Source organism: Phocoena sinus, chromosome 1, assembly GCF_008692025.1.
Source record: "Phocoena sinus isolate mPhoSin1 chromosome 1, mPhoSin1.pri, whole genome shotgun sequence".
Classification (NCBI taxonomy): Eukaryota; Metazoa; Chordata; class Mammalia; order Artiodactyla; family Phocoenidae; genus Phocoena; species Phocoena sinus.
The window spans coordinates 156,710,216-156,727,753 of NC_045763.1; the positions used below are offsets into that span (position 1 = coordinate 156,710,216).

A 17,538-nucleotide genomic window follows, 5' to 3' on the forward strand; every position below is an offset into this window, starting at 1 on the left:
AAAATGCTTTTACCATCATTTACTAGTTAGCATAACATTTGAGAACTATCATAAGCTTTAAATACAGGAAAATTCCTTTTTTAGTATAGTTCCAGGAGTACAGAGAAAGTCATCCCCTCACCACCTGGCAGGTTTTAATCATGTGATACAAAATTGTCAGCCCTTCTAAATCTTCTGATTTTAAATTTAGCAACTTGACACATTGCCTAGTACTTTCCACAGAAAACTAGAATACTCAATGTTACAAAAATCAAGACTCAATCTGAAATCTGGAAAATCTTAAAGCTGCTATATGTGATGCCTCACACACCCAAAGCATGTGTTGTTTATTCAACAAACATTTATTTATTGCCTACATGTGTCAGGCATCAAGTCTCTGTCTTTTCTTTATTGAGATTAAAGTCTAGAAGTAAAAACATTGCATTACAGTGTGGTGAATGTTAGGAGAGTGGGAAGTCCTGGGGGCTAATGAAAGAGGGGGCATGGCTCAGGTTGAAGGGATGTGGGAGAGGCCTCCTGAAGGAACCCAGATGAGGGGCTTCTCTTCTAAGCTGCCATGTGAGTTACAGACTGTCTTTTTTTTAAAAAACTAAGTCAGTCTCTCACCTGTGTTATTATTTACTTAATTATATTTAAATCAAATTTTGAGTCATTTTTTTAACTTAGCTTTGCCTTAAGCATTAATATCCATAAAATAATGAGTCTGATGTGCTAGTTATTTTATCCTAACACACATTAAAAGAGTATATTAAAAAAATCCATGAGGACCTAAAATTAACTAACATAATACCATCAATGGCATATGAGCCCTATGTCGGCACACATTACTAGGTGATGGTCAGCACTGACAAATGTTGAGCAATGAAGGGGCAGGGGGATTTTTGGGAGCATCATTCTGTTAAATTGATTAAACAAGGAGGCCATTTGACCAAGGTGGCTTTACTGCTGCGGTGGCTACGTAAGCAAACAAAAACCCAAGACTGTAAATGCCTAATGGTTATGAAATCAAGATGGTAAGGACCACCAATGACAAACAGCCAACCAGACTTTAAGCCATAATCAACCAAATAATGTCCTTTCTTTGCTTCTGTACTTTCTCTCTTGTCTTCCCCCTGGCTCCTGCTGGCAGAACGCTCCTACCACTGCCAGTTTGGTGCTGCTCATTTCCAACTGATTTTTGCTCAGTAAACTCTCAAAATGTTTAATATGCCTCAGTTGATCTTTTAATGACTTGTATGGTGAATGATATACAGTAAGAATGGGGGCAGGAAAAACTGTTAGAATGTCATTAACAACCTTTTAACAGAGAAATGATAAGTTAAAGTGGTAATTGTAGAGAGAGAAAAGGGAACAGTTTCCAGAGATGTAAGTTTGTATACCTGTGAGAATTTCACACGGATTTGATTTTCGAGGGTAGGGGGAAAAAACAGTTAAAGATAAATCTAGGTTCCTTTTTGGGGCCAGTGGAAGGAAGGATGGTTGTGCCATTTATTGAGATACAATATAAAGGAAAAAGCATATTGAGATCAGGGCAGGGGTGTTGCATTGATTTCATTTGGTACAAGTTGACTTTGAAGTATTTCAAGAATAACCAAGCTGAAATGTTAAGTTTGTAGTTGAATATTGAAAATGGGGCTTAGGAGAAATAATGAGTGGGCTATCAACATACAGGTGATGAATGAAGCCACAAATATAGAAGCAATCAATACAGGAGGAAAATGGAAATTGAAGGGAAGGGAAAGAAAGGGAAGAGGATAAGAAAGAGAAGAGAAGAGGCCAAAATTTAAGGATAAGATAGAGTATTCAATGTTAGCAAAAGAGACTGAGAAGGAATAGCCAGACAGAGGAGAGAAAAGTAGAGTGAATAGTGTCACGAAAACCAAGGGATTAGACAGTTCCAAGGGAAAGAAAAGAGTAGCACGCAGTGTTCACAGCTGCAGATGGGTCATAGAATGTAAGGTCTAACATGGCCCCACAGAGTGTAATAGCCTGAAGTCCCTTGTGACTTTGACAAGGTAGTTTCAGTGGAGCTGGTGCAGAAGCCAGACTGCTGTACTCTGAGGACTGCATAGGGTGGGGACGAGAAACTGGGGACAGCATGCAGAAGCTTGAACGTGGAGAAAAGGGAAGAAGAGAGGAGAAACAGCAGGCAGAGGGGTCTGGGGTGGATGTTATTGAGTTCTTGTTTTTTATTTGCCCCCAGTTAACTTGAGCATATTTATATGCCAAGAGGTAGAGAAGCACTTAAAAGGCAGAATGTAACTATAAAGGCAAGAGAGAGGGAAAACTGATAGAATGAAATCCCTGAGAAAGTGGGACCAGATGCCATTTGGTAGGGTTAATATTAGAAGACAAAGATCCCCCTCTTCGGACACTGAAGGAAAGGAGGTGAAGATGGGCATGAATACAGGTACGTTTACTGGCCCAGAGTATTGTGTTGGGAGATCCCCAATTTGGCAGCCTCCAGTTTACTTGCTTGCTGGGATTAATAAGAAAAAGATTTGGGGGCTTCCCTGGTGGTGCAGTGGTTGAGAATCTGCCTGCTAAAGCAGGGGATACGGGTTCGAGCCCTGGTCTGGGAGGATCCCACATGCCATGGAGCAACTGGGCCCGTGAGCCACAACTACTGAGCCTGCGTGTCTGAAGCCTGTGCTCTGCAACAAGAGAGGCACGCACAGCGCGATGAAGAGTGGCCCCCGCTTGCCACAACTAGAGAAAGCCCACGCACAGAAACGAAGACCCAACACAGCAAAAATAAATAAATAAATTAATAAACTGCTGTTGTCATAAATACACAATCCGCCTATGTCATGAGACTCAGAATATTTAGAAAATTAACTTTGGGGCAGAGCAAAATTCACAAGAGTTCCGTACACATACTTTGCCAACATAATTAAAAAAAAAAAAAGAAAAAGAAAAAGATTTGGTTAGAGGACTTGAGAGGAGCTGCGAATATATGGAATAACTTGCTGTGGTTGAGAGAGGAGAAAGTTAGCAGAATTACTAAGGCATGAGGAAGGGCTGGGAGAAAAGTAATTTCAAAAAAAGTTAAAACATGGTAGGAAAGAAGGGGGGCACATAATAACAGTTCATGCTGAGCAGAATGCTGGAAACAACAGAAATGGAGCTTTACATCTTAACTCACACTACTTTTCATAGTGTTGATTTTAAAAGCAGGACCTGGATATTATCATACTAAATGAAGTAAGTCGTACAGAGAAAGACAAATATCATATGATATCGCTTATATGCAGAATCTAAAAAATGATGCAAATGAACTTATTTACAAAACAGAAACAGACTCACAGACTTTGAGAACAAACTTATGGTTACCAGGAGAGAAGGGCTGTGGGGGAGGGATAGATTGGGAGTTTGGGATTGACATTATCACACTGCTATATTTAAAATAGATAGCCAACAAGGACCTACTGTATAGCACAGGGAATGCTGTTCAATATTCTGTAATAACCTAAATGGGAAAAGAATTTGAAAAAGAACAGATACATGTATATGTATAACTGAATCACTTTGCTGTAACCTGAAACTAACACAACACTGTTAATCACCCATGCTCCAATATAAAATTAAAAAAATTTTAAAAAGCAGGTGTATTTAGGATGTCAAAATTGAAAACAGACACAAAGTCACAGAAGTAAAAGATATCATTCACTAATGCATGCAATGGCTATTCTCTATGCAGCTACTTCAAGCACAGCAGGCACTGCTCAAAGTCAGTGAGTAGCAGACCAAAGAGGAAAACCTGTGTCTCGGTTTCCTTCAGAGCACAGACACATCAATGGCTAGAAATGATGGTCATAGGGTCCCTAGGATTCATGAGGCTTTCAGGAACATTTTAATTTATTCTTTTAGTTATAGTTATATAAATTCCTGTACTCTTTTCACCTCTGAAAGGATCTTCTCCAAATTCTAGTATCCCTTGAATAGAAATGCATAAAGTCATCACTAGATTGAATAGATAAAATCTTACTTTTGTAATATTACAAGGCTGAATAGGCATATAATTTCCGTTAAAAATGCCATGTCTGCCAAAGTTCTTACGTATTAGAGATAAAAATAAAACTTCTAGCACAAGATTTTATATTTTTAGAGCAAGCGTATGACTGATACAACTATATTATACATGTCAGATGATCCCTTCTGAAAGTTTAAACACATCAAATTGCAACCTATTTGAGTAGATTGAAAAGAGACTAAAAATACACATTGGGTGGCATTGGTGTCACCAGCTGGAAAATTCCTATTACAAACTGAAGCCAGCTAGAGTTATTGCACAGGCATAAAGGCAAATGAATCAGCCTCATTCCCAATGATGATTTGTACCATGTGATAAGAACCAGGTCTTCCTTTCATTAGAAAATCATAGGGCTGGGAGTGTACTTTAGGGGAAAAAATGAATTCTGTCTGGACTAAGGGGAGCTGACAGGTCAAACACAAAAATAACCCACCTGGGTAAGAGACAGAGGCTATAATGGATGTCATTTATTAACTGTTTATTATGATGCTTTTATCTAATTTATTTCTCATAGCCCTCAAAGAGTTAATATTATCCCCATTTTACTTAAAGAGACATTGAGGTTCAGAATTTGCCTAACGTTAAATAACACAGTAAATGACAAGTCCAGATTTCTAACACAAGTCTATATGACACCAAAGTACAAGCTCCTAAATGCTATGCTAATTACTATGCTAATTATTATTAAAGAGTAATGTGTCCAAAGAAGCCCCTGCCTTGCTGGTATTCTGTAAAGGAAGGTAGAAGACAGATTCCTTCCAATGAATTTTGACTGCTGTGAATAAAACAAAGGCACCATTCTTCACGCACTCAAGCATAAGCCAAAGTGGCATTCACTTTGAGAAGGTGTGAAATGAAAGCAGAATCTGATGGAAAGCACACCCGGGTGACAGCAAGGGCATCTTGACTTTTGTCTCAGCTATTACCAGAGCACCTTAATCTGCTCTTCTACCAAAAGGACCCCACACTCAAGGTATTCACTTGGACAGTCCTTCACCTTGACAACAAAAGACCTTATGAAATGTTCAGGTTTCTTAACAATGGCAACCTCTCAAAGGGCGGAAATGAAAGCCAGAATAATATAAAGTTTTCTATGGTGAAGTTCCTAAAATACACTTGTTAATGTTACCTGAAATTAACACATATAACCATATCTACTTGTACAATTAGGCTCTGGAATAATTATAAACCAGTAAAACCTAAGTAAGAAAACCTCAGCAAGCATAAAAATCTCAAATTATGCTACACTTATTTGCAGCAAGCAGTTAAAAGATCACCTTGTAAAACTTCCAAGTTGGAAACAGGGGCAGCTTGTATTAATTTTAAAATTTACAAATGCCTCTATTCTCATATTTAGGCATATATATTCCTTTTAGGTTTTGTTAAAACTAATCCATGAACGTAAGAATAGAAACATGGATTATCAATGATGAATGAGTATAGCTTTCTTGAATTCAAATAACCAATGGCAAGAATCACATTTAGAATGTGACAGAATGAACTTAGCATCTCCTCCTCCTTTTTTAATAATGTGGCTAAAAGAAAATCTGAACATAATAATTAAAAAATAGCGGTATTATCAAAAGAATGAAACTGGACTCCTATCTTAACACCACTCACAAAAATTAACTCAAAATATATTAAAGACTTAAATGTAAGATCTGCAACTGTCAAATTCTATGGAGAAAACACAGAGAAAAAAGTCACCTTGACATCAGTCTGGGCAATGATTTTTTGGATATGACACCAAAAGCCAGGCAACAAAAACAAAAATAAACAAGTGGGTCAGCATCAAACTAAAAAGCTTCCTTTTGCAAAGGAAACAATCAACAAAATGGAAAGGCAACCTACAGAATGGGAGAGAATATTTACGAACCATATATCCAATAAGGGGTTAATATCTAAAATACATAAATAAGAAACTCACACAACTCAGTTAAAAAAAAAAAAACACAAATAACCTAACTAAAAAAATAGGCAAAAGACCTGAATAGACATTTTTCCAACGAAGACATACAAATCGTCAACAGGTACCTGAAAAGGTGCTCAACATTACTAATCATGAGGGAAATGCAGATCAAAATGACAAAAAGATGTCACTTCACACGTTAGGATGGCTTTTATAAAAAAGCCAAGAGGTAAGTGTTAGTGAGAATGTAGAGAAAAGGGAACCCTTATGTACTGTTGGTTGGAATGTAAATTGGTGCAACCACTGTGGAAAACAGTATGGAGATTACTAAAAATAAATTTAAAATAGAGCTACCATATGATTCAGCAGTCCCACTTCTGGGTACATAACCAAAAGAAACAAAAATCAATATCTTGAAGAGATATCTGCACTCCCATGTTCTTTGCAGCATTATTCACAATAGCAAAGATATCAGATCAAACCTAAGAGTCTGTCGATGGATGACTGGATAAAGAAGATGTGTGCATACACACATACACACACAAACACACAATGGAATATATTATTCAGCCATGAGCAATAAGGAAATCCTGCCATTTGTAACAACATGGATGAATCTAGAGGACATTATTCTAACTGAAATAAGCCAGAGCGAGAAAGACAAATACTATGTTGTCTCGCTTAACTCTGGAATCTAAAAAAAAATTAAAAAGTCAAATTCATAGACACAGAGAGTAGAATGATAGGTACCAGGGACTGGGCAGGTGGTTGTGTTTGGGAGAGATAGGGCAATGGTGGTCAAAGGGTACAAACCTTCAGTTATAAGATGAGTAAGTTCTAAAGCAGGTGGCATAACCCTCCTAGAATTCAGACAATGCTACAAAGCTACAGGAATCAAAATGGCGAGGTACTGGCACAAAACAGACATATGGATCAATGGAACAGAATAGAGAGCTCAGAAATAAACCCACACACCTACGGTCAATTAATCTTCAACAAAGGAGGCAAGTATATACAACGGGAAAAAGTCTCTTCAGCAAGTGATGTTGGGAAATTTGGAGAAATGCAAATAAATCAATGAAGCTAGAACACATCCTCACACCATACACAAAAATAAACTCAAAAAAGCTTAGGGCTTCCTTGGTGGCGCAGTGGTTGAGAATCTGCCTGCTAATGCAGGGGACACGGGTTCGAGCCCTGGTCCGGGAGGATCCCACATGCCGCAGAGCAACTGGGCCCGTGAGTCACAACTACTGAGCCTGTGCGTCTGGAGCCTGTGCTCTGCAACAAGAGAGGCCGCGACAGTGAGAGGCCCGTGCACTGCGATGAAGAGTGGCCCCTGCTTGCCACAACTAGAGAAAGCCCTCACACAGAAACAAAGACACAACACAGCAAAAATAAATTAATAAACTCCGACCCCCAACATCTTCTTTAAAAAAAAAAAAAAAAAAAGCTTAAAGACTTAAACATAAGATATGACACCATAGGGCTTCCCTGGTGGTGCAGTGGTTGAGAGTCTGCCTGCCAATGCAGGGGACACGAGTTCGTGCCCTGGTCTGGGAAGATCCCACATGCCGTGGAGTGGCTAGGCCCGTAAGCCATGGCCGCTGAGCCTGCGCATCCAGAGCCTGTTGCTCCGCAATGGGAGAGGCCACAACAGTGAGAGGCTCGCGTACTGTAAAAAAAAAAAAAAAAAAAAAAAAAAGATATGACACCATAAAACTCCTAGAAGAAATCATAGGCAAAACATTCTCTGACATAAATTGTACCAATGTTTTCTTATGGCAGTCTTCCAAGGCAATAGAAATAAAAGCAAAAATAAACAAATGGGACCTAATCAAACTTACAAGCTTTTGCACAGCAAAGGAGACCATAAACAAAATGAAAAGACAACCCTCAGAATGGGAGAAAATATTTGCAAACGATGTGACTCACAAGGGCTTAATTTTCAAAATATACAAAGAGCTCATAAAACTCAATAACGACAACAACAAAAAAAACAGAGCCCAATCAAAAAATGAGCAGAAGACCTAAATAGACATTTCTCCAAAGAAGAAACACAGATGGCCAATGAAAAGATGCTCAACATCACTAATTATAAGAGAATTCAAATCAAAACTACAATGAGGTACCACCTCACACCAGTCAGAATGGCCATCATTAAAAAGTCTACAAATAACAAATGCTAGAGAGGGTGTGGAGCAAAGGGAAGTCTCGTACACTGTTGGTGAGAATGTAAGTGGGTGCAGCCACTGTGGAAAACAGTATGGAGGTTCCTCAGAAAACTAAAAATAGAATTACCACATGATCCAGCAATCCCACTCCTGGGCACATACCCAGACAAAACTATAATTCAAAAAATACGTGAACCCCTATGTTCATAGCAGCACTATTCACAATAGCCAAGACATGAAAACAACCTAAACATCCATCAACAGATGAATGGATAAAGAAGATGTGGTGATATATACAATGGAGTACTTCTCAGCCATAAAAAAAAGAATGAAATAATGCCATTTGCAGCAACATGGATGCAACTAGAGATTATCATACTAAGTGAATTCAGAAAGAGAAAGACAAATACCATATCACTTATATGTGGAATCTAAAATACTACACAAATGACCCTATCTACGAAACAGAAACATACTCACAGTCATAGAGGACAGACTTTTGGTTGCCAAGTTGGAGGGGGGCAGGGGAGGGATGAATTGGGAGGTTGCAGTTAGCAGATGTAAGCTATTATATATAGAATGGTTAAATAACAAGGTCCTACTGTAGAGCACAGGGAGCTATATTCAATATCCTATGATAAACCATAGTGGAAAAGAATATAAAAAAAGAATGTGTATATATATATATATATATATGTATAACTGGATCACTTTTCTGTACAGCAGAAATTAATACCACATTATAAATCAACTATACTTTAATTAAAAAAAATAAGATGAGTAAGTTCTGTAGATCTAATGTACAACACAGTGACTACAGTTAATAATACTGTATTGCACACTTAAAATTTGCTAAAAGAATAGATCTTAAACATTCTCACAACAAAAAAGAAAAAAAAGTAACTCTGTAAGGTGTTGGATGTTTTAATTAACCTGAATGTGTAATCATTTCACAGCATCAATGTATATCAAATCATTACACTGTACCATTCAAATATATACAATTTTATTTGTTGACTATATCTTAAAAAAGCTGAAGGAAAAAAAAATAGCTTTCACTGACAAATAGAAATGTTTGCATATTTCTTCTCCATAGGTCAAGCTCTGCATTGTGAAGTATTCTATGAGCACGTTGATGAATAATGAGAAATTGGTACTACTTGTACAATATTTACAATGTGCAGATTGCATTCCTATGAGATACCTTCTCAATAGCTAGCATTTGTGGCATTAGAAAAATAGTATCACCAAGATGCAGCTCTATCAACTATTAAACTATTCTGTAGTAATCTTTTTTCTAAAATTTTTAGCAGATAATTGGAAATTAAAATCAGGCATTAAGGGATAACGTTTAATTTCAAAACTGTTTGCCCTTCTGATGTGAAACAACCTCTACATTTTACATGTTTATAAACCTGAAATCAAAGTATTTTTTCTTTGTTAAAACCATGTTCTCTTTATCAAGCAATATTTTAGAGTTATATCAGAGTAGTTACTATGTAAAGCTTGCTGATCCCCAAATCTGAACCATTTTGAAAAGTATAAATGATATATTTAATACACATAATTGCTAATTTTCACCTCCTGTTTTACAACAGGTTATTAAACAACCATGGAGAAATAAAATATAATTAATTATTTATTTTAAAAATAGAGTTATTAAGAAAAATGAAAGTGCAATAGTCATTTCAAATATTAAAATTCTGACTTAAATGAATAAGATTTAGGCACAAGGAAATGCCAATTAAATATTTACTGTTTGTTCAATGCTTTGTGGGGAGGAAGCCAAAATGAGCTGAAGATGCCCAAAGAGTATGCATTAGGATCCTGTTGCTATTGTTTATTCACCAACATGGGGTAAGGCTATGTCTAATTAGTTCACCTGCTTGGCATAAGGTGCTAATGAGGGAAAGTTGGGGTCAGTTTTACTCAGAGCACAGACTGTTTGAGCCAGTTACGCAGTGAGTCTATGACTTTATTTACAAAGGTAGCAGATGAGGGAATGTGGAGGGCTGAGGGCTATCAGAGTGGCTGAGAGTCCTCTCAAAGGGCATACTTCGTATTCCCTTCACAAAGAATAAGAGAAATGAAACAATGTGGATGAAAAGATTGAGAAATCTAGAAGTTTAATTTTTAAATCTCACACAGAAGATTGGAAGGTTATTTATGTATCTAGTATCTATCTATCATCTAAAGAAGCCAAAGAGGAAAGAAAATTCCAAACATATTAACCTTCTGGCTAAACAAAACAAAAGCCCATAAAATAGTTCTGTTATGAGCTCCTCAGAGATGTTGCAAGCGTCTATAGGCAGCATAGTTTAAGCTCTAGGTTTCATCATCCAAGGTTTGCACACTCAGGAAAGAAGGCAGTGGGAGGAAAAGACATGTTTGATTCTAACAAACTGAAAGCTTGAAACACTAGCTGAACCAGGGCTGGGGTAAGACTCCGAAGCCTAGCGTGAGCCTGACATCAGAAAAGACAGGCGTGGTAAGGGGGTGCCCCAAGCTCTAGGATGAACTTCTTTCTGTTGTTGTATAACTGGGCTGGTCATCAGCAATGAGGAAAATCAAAACAGCATTTAGTGACAATTTAACCTACGAGTTAAAGTTGTTATTTATATGGGCAATTTCTTAGCAGATGTCAGTAGGAAAAAATCACCCCAGCCTTTGCAGGTCCTTTTACCTTTACCAAGTGTTTTCTATTCCTCTGCTTTTCAAAATCAAGCTTTCATGACTACCTCTTCGCTTGTCATGTGGGTTGCAATTTGATCATGCTGTATATCTAGAACTATGATTCCTGGTATCTTCTATGTTGACCTCAGGAGACTGTCTCTTCTCCAGTGTATTTCAGGTTTCTGATTTCATTATATTGTTTTCCTATAGAACCTTCATATAAAAAACTGATTTGCGGGGGCTTCCCTGGTGGCGCAGTGGTTGAGAGTCCACCTGCCGATGCAGGGGGACACAGGTTTGTGCCCCAGTCCGGGAAGATCCCACATGCTGCAGAGCGGCTGGGCCCGTGAGCTATGGCCGCTGAGCCTGCGCGTCCGGAGCCTGTGCTGTGCTACGGGAGAGGCCACGACAGTGAGAGGCCCGCGTACCGCAAAAAATACCCAAAAAACAAAACAACTGATTTGCATAACCTCTTTCCTATTTCAGGTAATACAGCAGGGTTTTTCTTGTTTGTTTGTTTTGATAGGAACACTTCCTATCATTGGATGCTCTAGCCATGAAGAGTTCTGTTGAAGACATCCTTGTTTCCTAACAACCAGTCCAGCTTGGATTTTCTGAATTTCTACTTACTGAGTATGCTCACTGCACTACAAAGAAGCCCCATTACAAGAGGTTTGGTTTAGAATCTACCTCCTTCGGTGTGGTATTAGGAGAGTTCGAGTTTAACTTAATTATTAAAGGGTTTCTAAGTTGAATTTTCTAATTTATTGTTGAATTCTAAAGTAACCCTCATTACTGTACTGCCACTGATTCTGAAACAGTTTTCACATTTTAACATCTTTGACATTGGGATGCATCTTATGATTGTTTTAGGTGGGGTGGCAGTTGTGACAGAGTTGTCACTTCATAGTCTTGGTTGTTATTCCTGGTGGCATGACAGGGGCCCCAAAAGTTTACCAATATTCAGTCAACAAACCACTTAAGAGCCTTTTGAGGAAGGAGTATGAGGCCTGCTTACTGTCAGAATATCTTCCTTTGAGTAAGCTTTGAAAACAAGCAGAATGAACATCTACTTAGAAAAAGAGACATTAGTAGAGAATCTGTTTCTTAAAGTTACAGAGTAATAAACATCAATGCTTTTTATGGTGCAGAGATGATAGTGAGTACAAAATATGGGCATCAATGACCCAGACACAGAAAGTGATTCAGAAAAACTGGACTCTGTGTAGATGTTTCAAGAATTCCTTGATCAGTTTATTTCACTTATATCAGTCTTCTCTACCAAACTGAATTCTCTGAAATCAGGAGAGGGCTCAGGCATTATCAATTAAAGATAGAAAATTAGTCAATTTTCTATCTTTAACGTCCAGCTTGCTCACATGTGTCAGATATTCAAGGAATGGTTGTTGAATAAATAATGAATGAACAATGGAAGAAAAAAATGGTAAGAGCAACTAGGGAAAAGAGAGGAAGTCTAAAGGAAAATATTAAGGGTAAGGCTTATAAGGGACGTTGAAGGATGAAAAGGAGCTTGAGGGAGGGTATTTCAGGCACAGGCAAAAGCATGTTTTAGGAAACAGCCCTGAAAATGTACATGTGTTTAGCAAATCACAACTAGTTTTCACGTACTTGGAAAATAAACAAGAATGGTAAGAATGAAACTGAAAAGGGAGATTTCAGATCCTGAATGGTTTCAAATGTTTTTTTTTTTTTTTTCTTTTTTAAAGAAGTGTAGACTTTATTTCTAGGTCACTGATTCTAATCTTTTATGCCTTTAATTTCACTAGTCATTTTATTAAAGAATTATGTGATAACGAACAAGTAAAAGCCTGTCTTTTTCCTAAAACAAAATTATTTTCTGACTTTATTTTTAATATTTGGTAGACTACTGGCAAATATTTTAATCATATATATAAAGTACACTGAATTGCTATGGTTTTGAAAGACAAACAAAAAATGATTCTTCCTAATTATAAATTTCATTGCAACAAAGCTATAAAATACAAAGTAGGCAGGGGGAGATGAATGGGTGGAGCACAGATGATTTTTAAGGCAATGAGAATACCCTGTATGATATTACAGTGGTGGATATATGTCATTATACATTTGTCCACATTCATAGAATATATAACACCAAGATTGAACCCTAAGGTAAACTGGATTTGGGGTGATCATGATGTGTCAATAGAGGTTCATCCTTGGTAAAAAATACACTGTTGGGAAAGTGATGTTGATAATGCAGGAGGCAATGCATGTGTGGGTTAGGCAGTACACAGGAAATCTCTGTACATTCCTCTTAATTTTGTTGTAAACCTAAAACTCCTCTAAAAACAGGCTTCAAAAATACAGTAGTATTGTTGAGCAATAATATTTTGCTTATGACTAAAAGACACAGCCAAAAATAAAAATTTTACTAATAGTATAAATTTTCAGTAATATTGCTGTGATGTTACAAGTATCAGGTTTGATGAAAAATGGGACATCAAAGGCATTTGCTGGGAGGCATGAGCAGGGAGAACAGGACTTAAGAGATATGTCACAGTTACTTCCTGGCAAGCTAAATGTTGGTAGCAGATGGCATACCCCACTTGAAGGTGACTATGGAGAAAGAAACAGAGGATTCCAATGACAATACTACACCTTATTTAGCTTGTCTTTGAGGCCTACCAGTTAGGATTATGCATTAGGCAATGAGAAGCCACTTTACATATACTCCACTTTTGGCTATGATGAAGTAGCTTTTAGACTGACTCTCTGGCCAAGACAACTTTAAGAGCTGATGAAATACAGAAACAAAACTGAAAAGTTATATAATGGCATCACATTAACAGGCCTAAAGATTTATAAAGTAAATTTATTTCTACAAATAAAAATGTATAAAGTAATTTTCCACAAATTTCAAATGTTTGAAATCATACAGAGTATATTCTTCTGACCATAGTGAAGATAACAAAAAGATAAATAGAACAATCTTTCAAATGTTTAGAGATCAAGGATTACAATTCTAAATAAACCATGGTTCAAAGTAGCAATTAAAGTAGAAATTAGAAACCTTTTGGAACTGAAAAATACTTTAGTAATTTATGTCATATTAAAAACTTGAGAGATGTAGCTAAAACAGTAGTAAGAGGCCTTGCCATGTTTATAGAGTAGAAGACTCAATACTGTCAATGTCAATTCTCCCGAAGTTTATCTAAAGAGTCAACATAATTCTAACAAAAATTTTAGCATTTTTGTGACAAACTGATTCCAAATTTTATTTTTAAATCTGAAGGGCCAAGAATAACTAACACGGTTTTAAAGATGAAAAACAAAGATGAAAAAATTACACCACCTGATTTAACATGTATTATAAAGCCACAGTAATTAAACAATGTGGTATTTGTCCTAAGATAGTTAAGTAGACCAACTGGAATGTAATACATAGTGAATATAGAAGTGGACCCAAACACATAGTCACCCAGTTTTCAACAAGGATGCCTCTGAAATGCAGTGAAGAAAAAAATTTGTTTTTAGTAAACAGCTTTCCATATAAATAAAAACTGATCTTCATCCCTGCTTCATCTCATACATAAAAAGTAAGTCCAGATCTAAACAGACTTAACTCTGAAAGGTAAAACAATACAGCATTTAGAACACAACAGATGAGGATATCTTTATGACTTTGTGATGACAAATATTTTTTATACAGGATGCAATGAGCACCAACAATAAAGGAGTACTTAATAAACTGGATTTCATTAAAATTAAGACCTTCTATTTATCTAAAGACACCATTAGAAGAGTGGAAAAACAAGCTTCAAATGGGAGAAGATAATTGAAATACATATAGCCAAAAAAGGATTCAAATCCAGCCTATTAATCAAGAATAGGCCAATAAAAAAACAAAAATAAAATAACAATGGGAACAATACTTGAATAGGCACTTCAACAAAGAAGATACAGAAATGGTCAATAAGTATATGAGAAGATGCTCAACATCATCAGTCATCAGGGAAAAAAAAATTAAAGTCCCGTCATGATACATATCCATCAGGATGGCTAAAATAAAAAAGACAAAGAATGCCAGATTTGTGAGACTATGGAGCAAATGAAACTTTCATGTGTTGTCTGCGGTGGTGTAAACTGGTATAACCACTTTGGAAGCTGACTGGCAATGTCTATTGAAGTTGAACATACATAGCCTGTGATGTCGGCAATTCCACTCCTAGTAAATATCCAAAGAAATGAGTATAAACAGGCACCAAAAAGACATACAAGAATGGTCATAGCACCATATTATTTACAATAACAAAAAAGTGGGAAAAATCCAAATGTCCATCATCAGTAGAATACATAAATTATATTTACATGATGGAATACCATATAAAAATGTAAAAGAGCAAACTACTTTTATACACAACATATATGGATCTTATAAAATTGAGCAAAAGAATCCAGATATGAAAGAGTATGTACTTAATAAGTCTATTTATATAAAATTCAAAAAAAGCACAAATATAATCTATAATGGCAGAAGTTGAAATAGTGGTCAGCTCTGCAGAAGATACTGACTTCAAAGGGTAATGAAAACGTTTCCTGAGACATTTGCAATGCTGTACATCATGATCTGTGAAGGGATTATACGGAAGTGTTTACTTCATAGAAATTCCTAGAGCTATACACTTAATACTGTGTTCTTTGTTGCAGGTATGATATTTCTCAGCTAAAACGTGTATATAACACTCGGGCATACTCATACACCCGATTTAGGTGGGGATGTGAGCTGATAATAGTCATGTTGTGGAGGATCCCTTTGGTAGCTGCATGGAGATCAGACGGTGGGAGGGTGAGAAGATCAGAAGTTGGGAAGAGAGAAAGTAGCTGTGGCTAGGTCTGGGCAAGGTATTAAATACCTGCACTAGGGCAGGTGTAGCTGAGAAGGGACTGTAATATCTAGGAGAGAGACTCAGGGGCAGATCCTATAGAATCTGGCCCGTTAGATGTGAAGAATGAGAATGTGGAGTGAGTGAGCGGTTGGAAATTCAGGTAAAGGAAGCAGCTGTTGGAGCTACTGAGCGAGGGGAAGGGGTATGCAGGTTAACACGCTGCCTATCAGATGCTATTGGGGGATACAAGTGGAGATGGTGAGCCAGTGAAATTAGGAAAACTGATCAGTGAAACTCTGAATTTACAGGGAGACTTGTCTAGAATGAAATCCCTGCCGGGGTTTAAGGACTTCAAGGAGGTTGGGTTTCAAAAGCACCCCGCCTTCCAGCCACAGGGTGAGACCTTGGAGGATTATCTTCTGGCTTCTGAGTCAAGGAGTGGGGAGCATGTAGCACAGTGAACAACCTGCAATCTCACCCCACCCATGGAGGGCTCTGTGGCCTTGGGCCACCTCACATCTCCAGCCCACTGTGCCTTCGCTGGGCCAATGTCTGCACTAAATCTTTACCATTTCCCGGGGAAGCCTCACTCTTGTTCTTTTTCACAATAAATTTGATTAACTTCTAAACTCAGTAACTCCTTCACAGCTGAAGTAGCTCATGGTTAGTCTCACACTTACCTGTTTTTTTGTGGACTATTTCTGGACAAACCTTCCTGGAACTTTACCAAAAGACTAGGAACTCTCCCTAAAGAAATTTAAAGATAACCCCAAAGCAAAGGATTCCAACACAGATTTAAAACGGATTCGTAAAAATATCAATTTTTCTTAAATGCACTGTGAGTATATACTATGTCTCTGCCACAGGGTGAGAGTAGAGAAATACAAAAACTGCATTTTAAAGATGCATATATATTACACCTATGTGCATGAATAAAAGCCAGATAGGCTCACTCTAGGTACATAGGGAATAGCTGTGAGAACCCTGGGTCCTGTTTATTGTTCTCCCATTGTGAAGGAAAACCATTTTCTTATTTTGATAAGAACTCCTATTAGACATTAACAAAGCCTAAGCTGTAGTGACATATGCATATACTTGTGAAATGCAAACACTTCTTTTTGTGTAAGAAGCACTGACTATAATGAAATTTTAATTCATAGTTCACAATAGAAATGTAAGCAAGGGCTTTATCTATAAATTCATTAATTGCTATTCCCTGTCTAAAGTAGCCAAATACTCAGCAGCAATCGAAAAAGGCTGTCACACCCCCAGTACTGCCTAGTTTTAACTTTTGGTTGAGTTTATAAGGTTTAGAATGGCTACGGCAAGGAACAGAACTATGGGTGTACAGTCAAGAAGCAACTGAAGTCTCAGGCTATATCCCTCTCTTCCTAACTCATCTGCTTTTTACCCTTCTGGGGTAATCAAACCCCAAGGATATGCAAGTAGCTTCCATGAGAAAAATCATCTGCAAATACAGGCAAATACAGGCACTCAGAGTTTAGCTTAGAGTAATCCACTCCTAAATATGTGTCAGATAACAAATTTTCAGATAGAAATTCAATTTACAGTGGGAACCCAATTTCATATTTTTTAAACAGTCTAAGTATTCATACATTTCTAATCCATGTTGGTTGTATCTGTCAATCCACTGAACTAGGTATTTTCTAGTTTTTCAAGTATATTGCGCTGTGCTCAAGTAGCAGGGTGACGCTTTCAGACCTAGCAATAACTCATATAAGTTTTCTTTATTTTCCCATGCATAGAAAATAGAATGTGCATGGTGGTAAGCCCATATGCCTGGCCAAGCTTTTGTCTTCTCTATGTTATTTTCTTTTCATAGGCTTTATCACTTTCCATTTTTCTTCTGCAGAAGGAAAG

The 17,538-nt window shown here is 37.2% G+C and overlaps 1 protein-coding gene across 1 annotated transcript in view; it reads right to left on the bottom strand.

Moving 5' to 3' along the window:
* Window positions 1-17,538, bottom strand: part of PLD5 (phospholipase D family member 5) — a 506,673-nt gene that overhangs the window by 172,198 nt on the left and 316,937 nt on the right. The window lies entirely within an intron of this gene.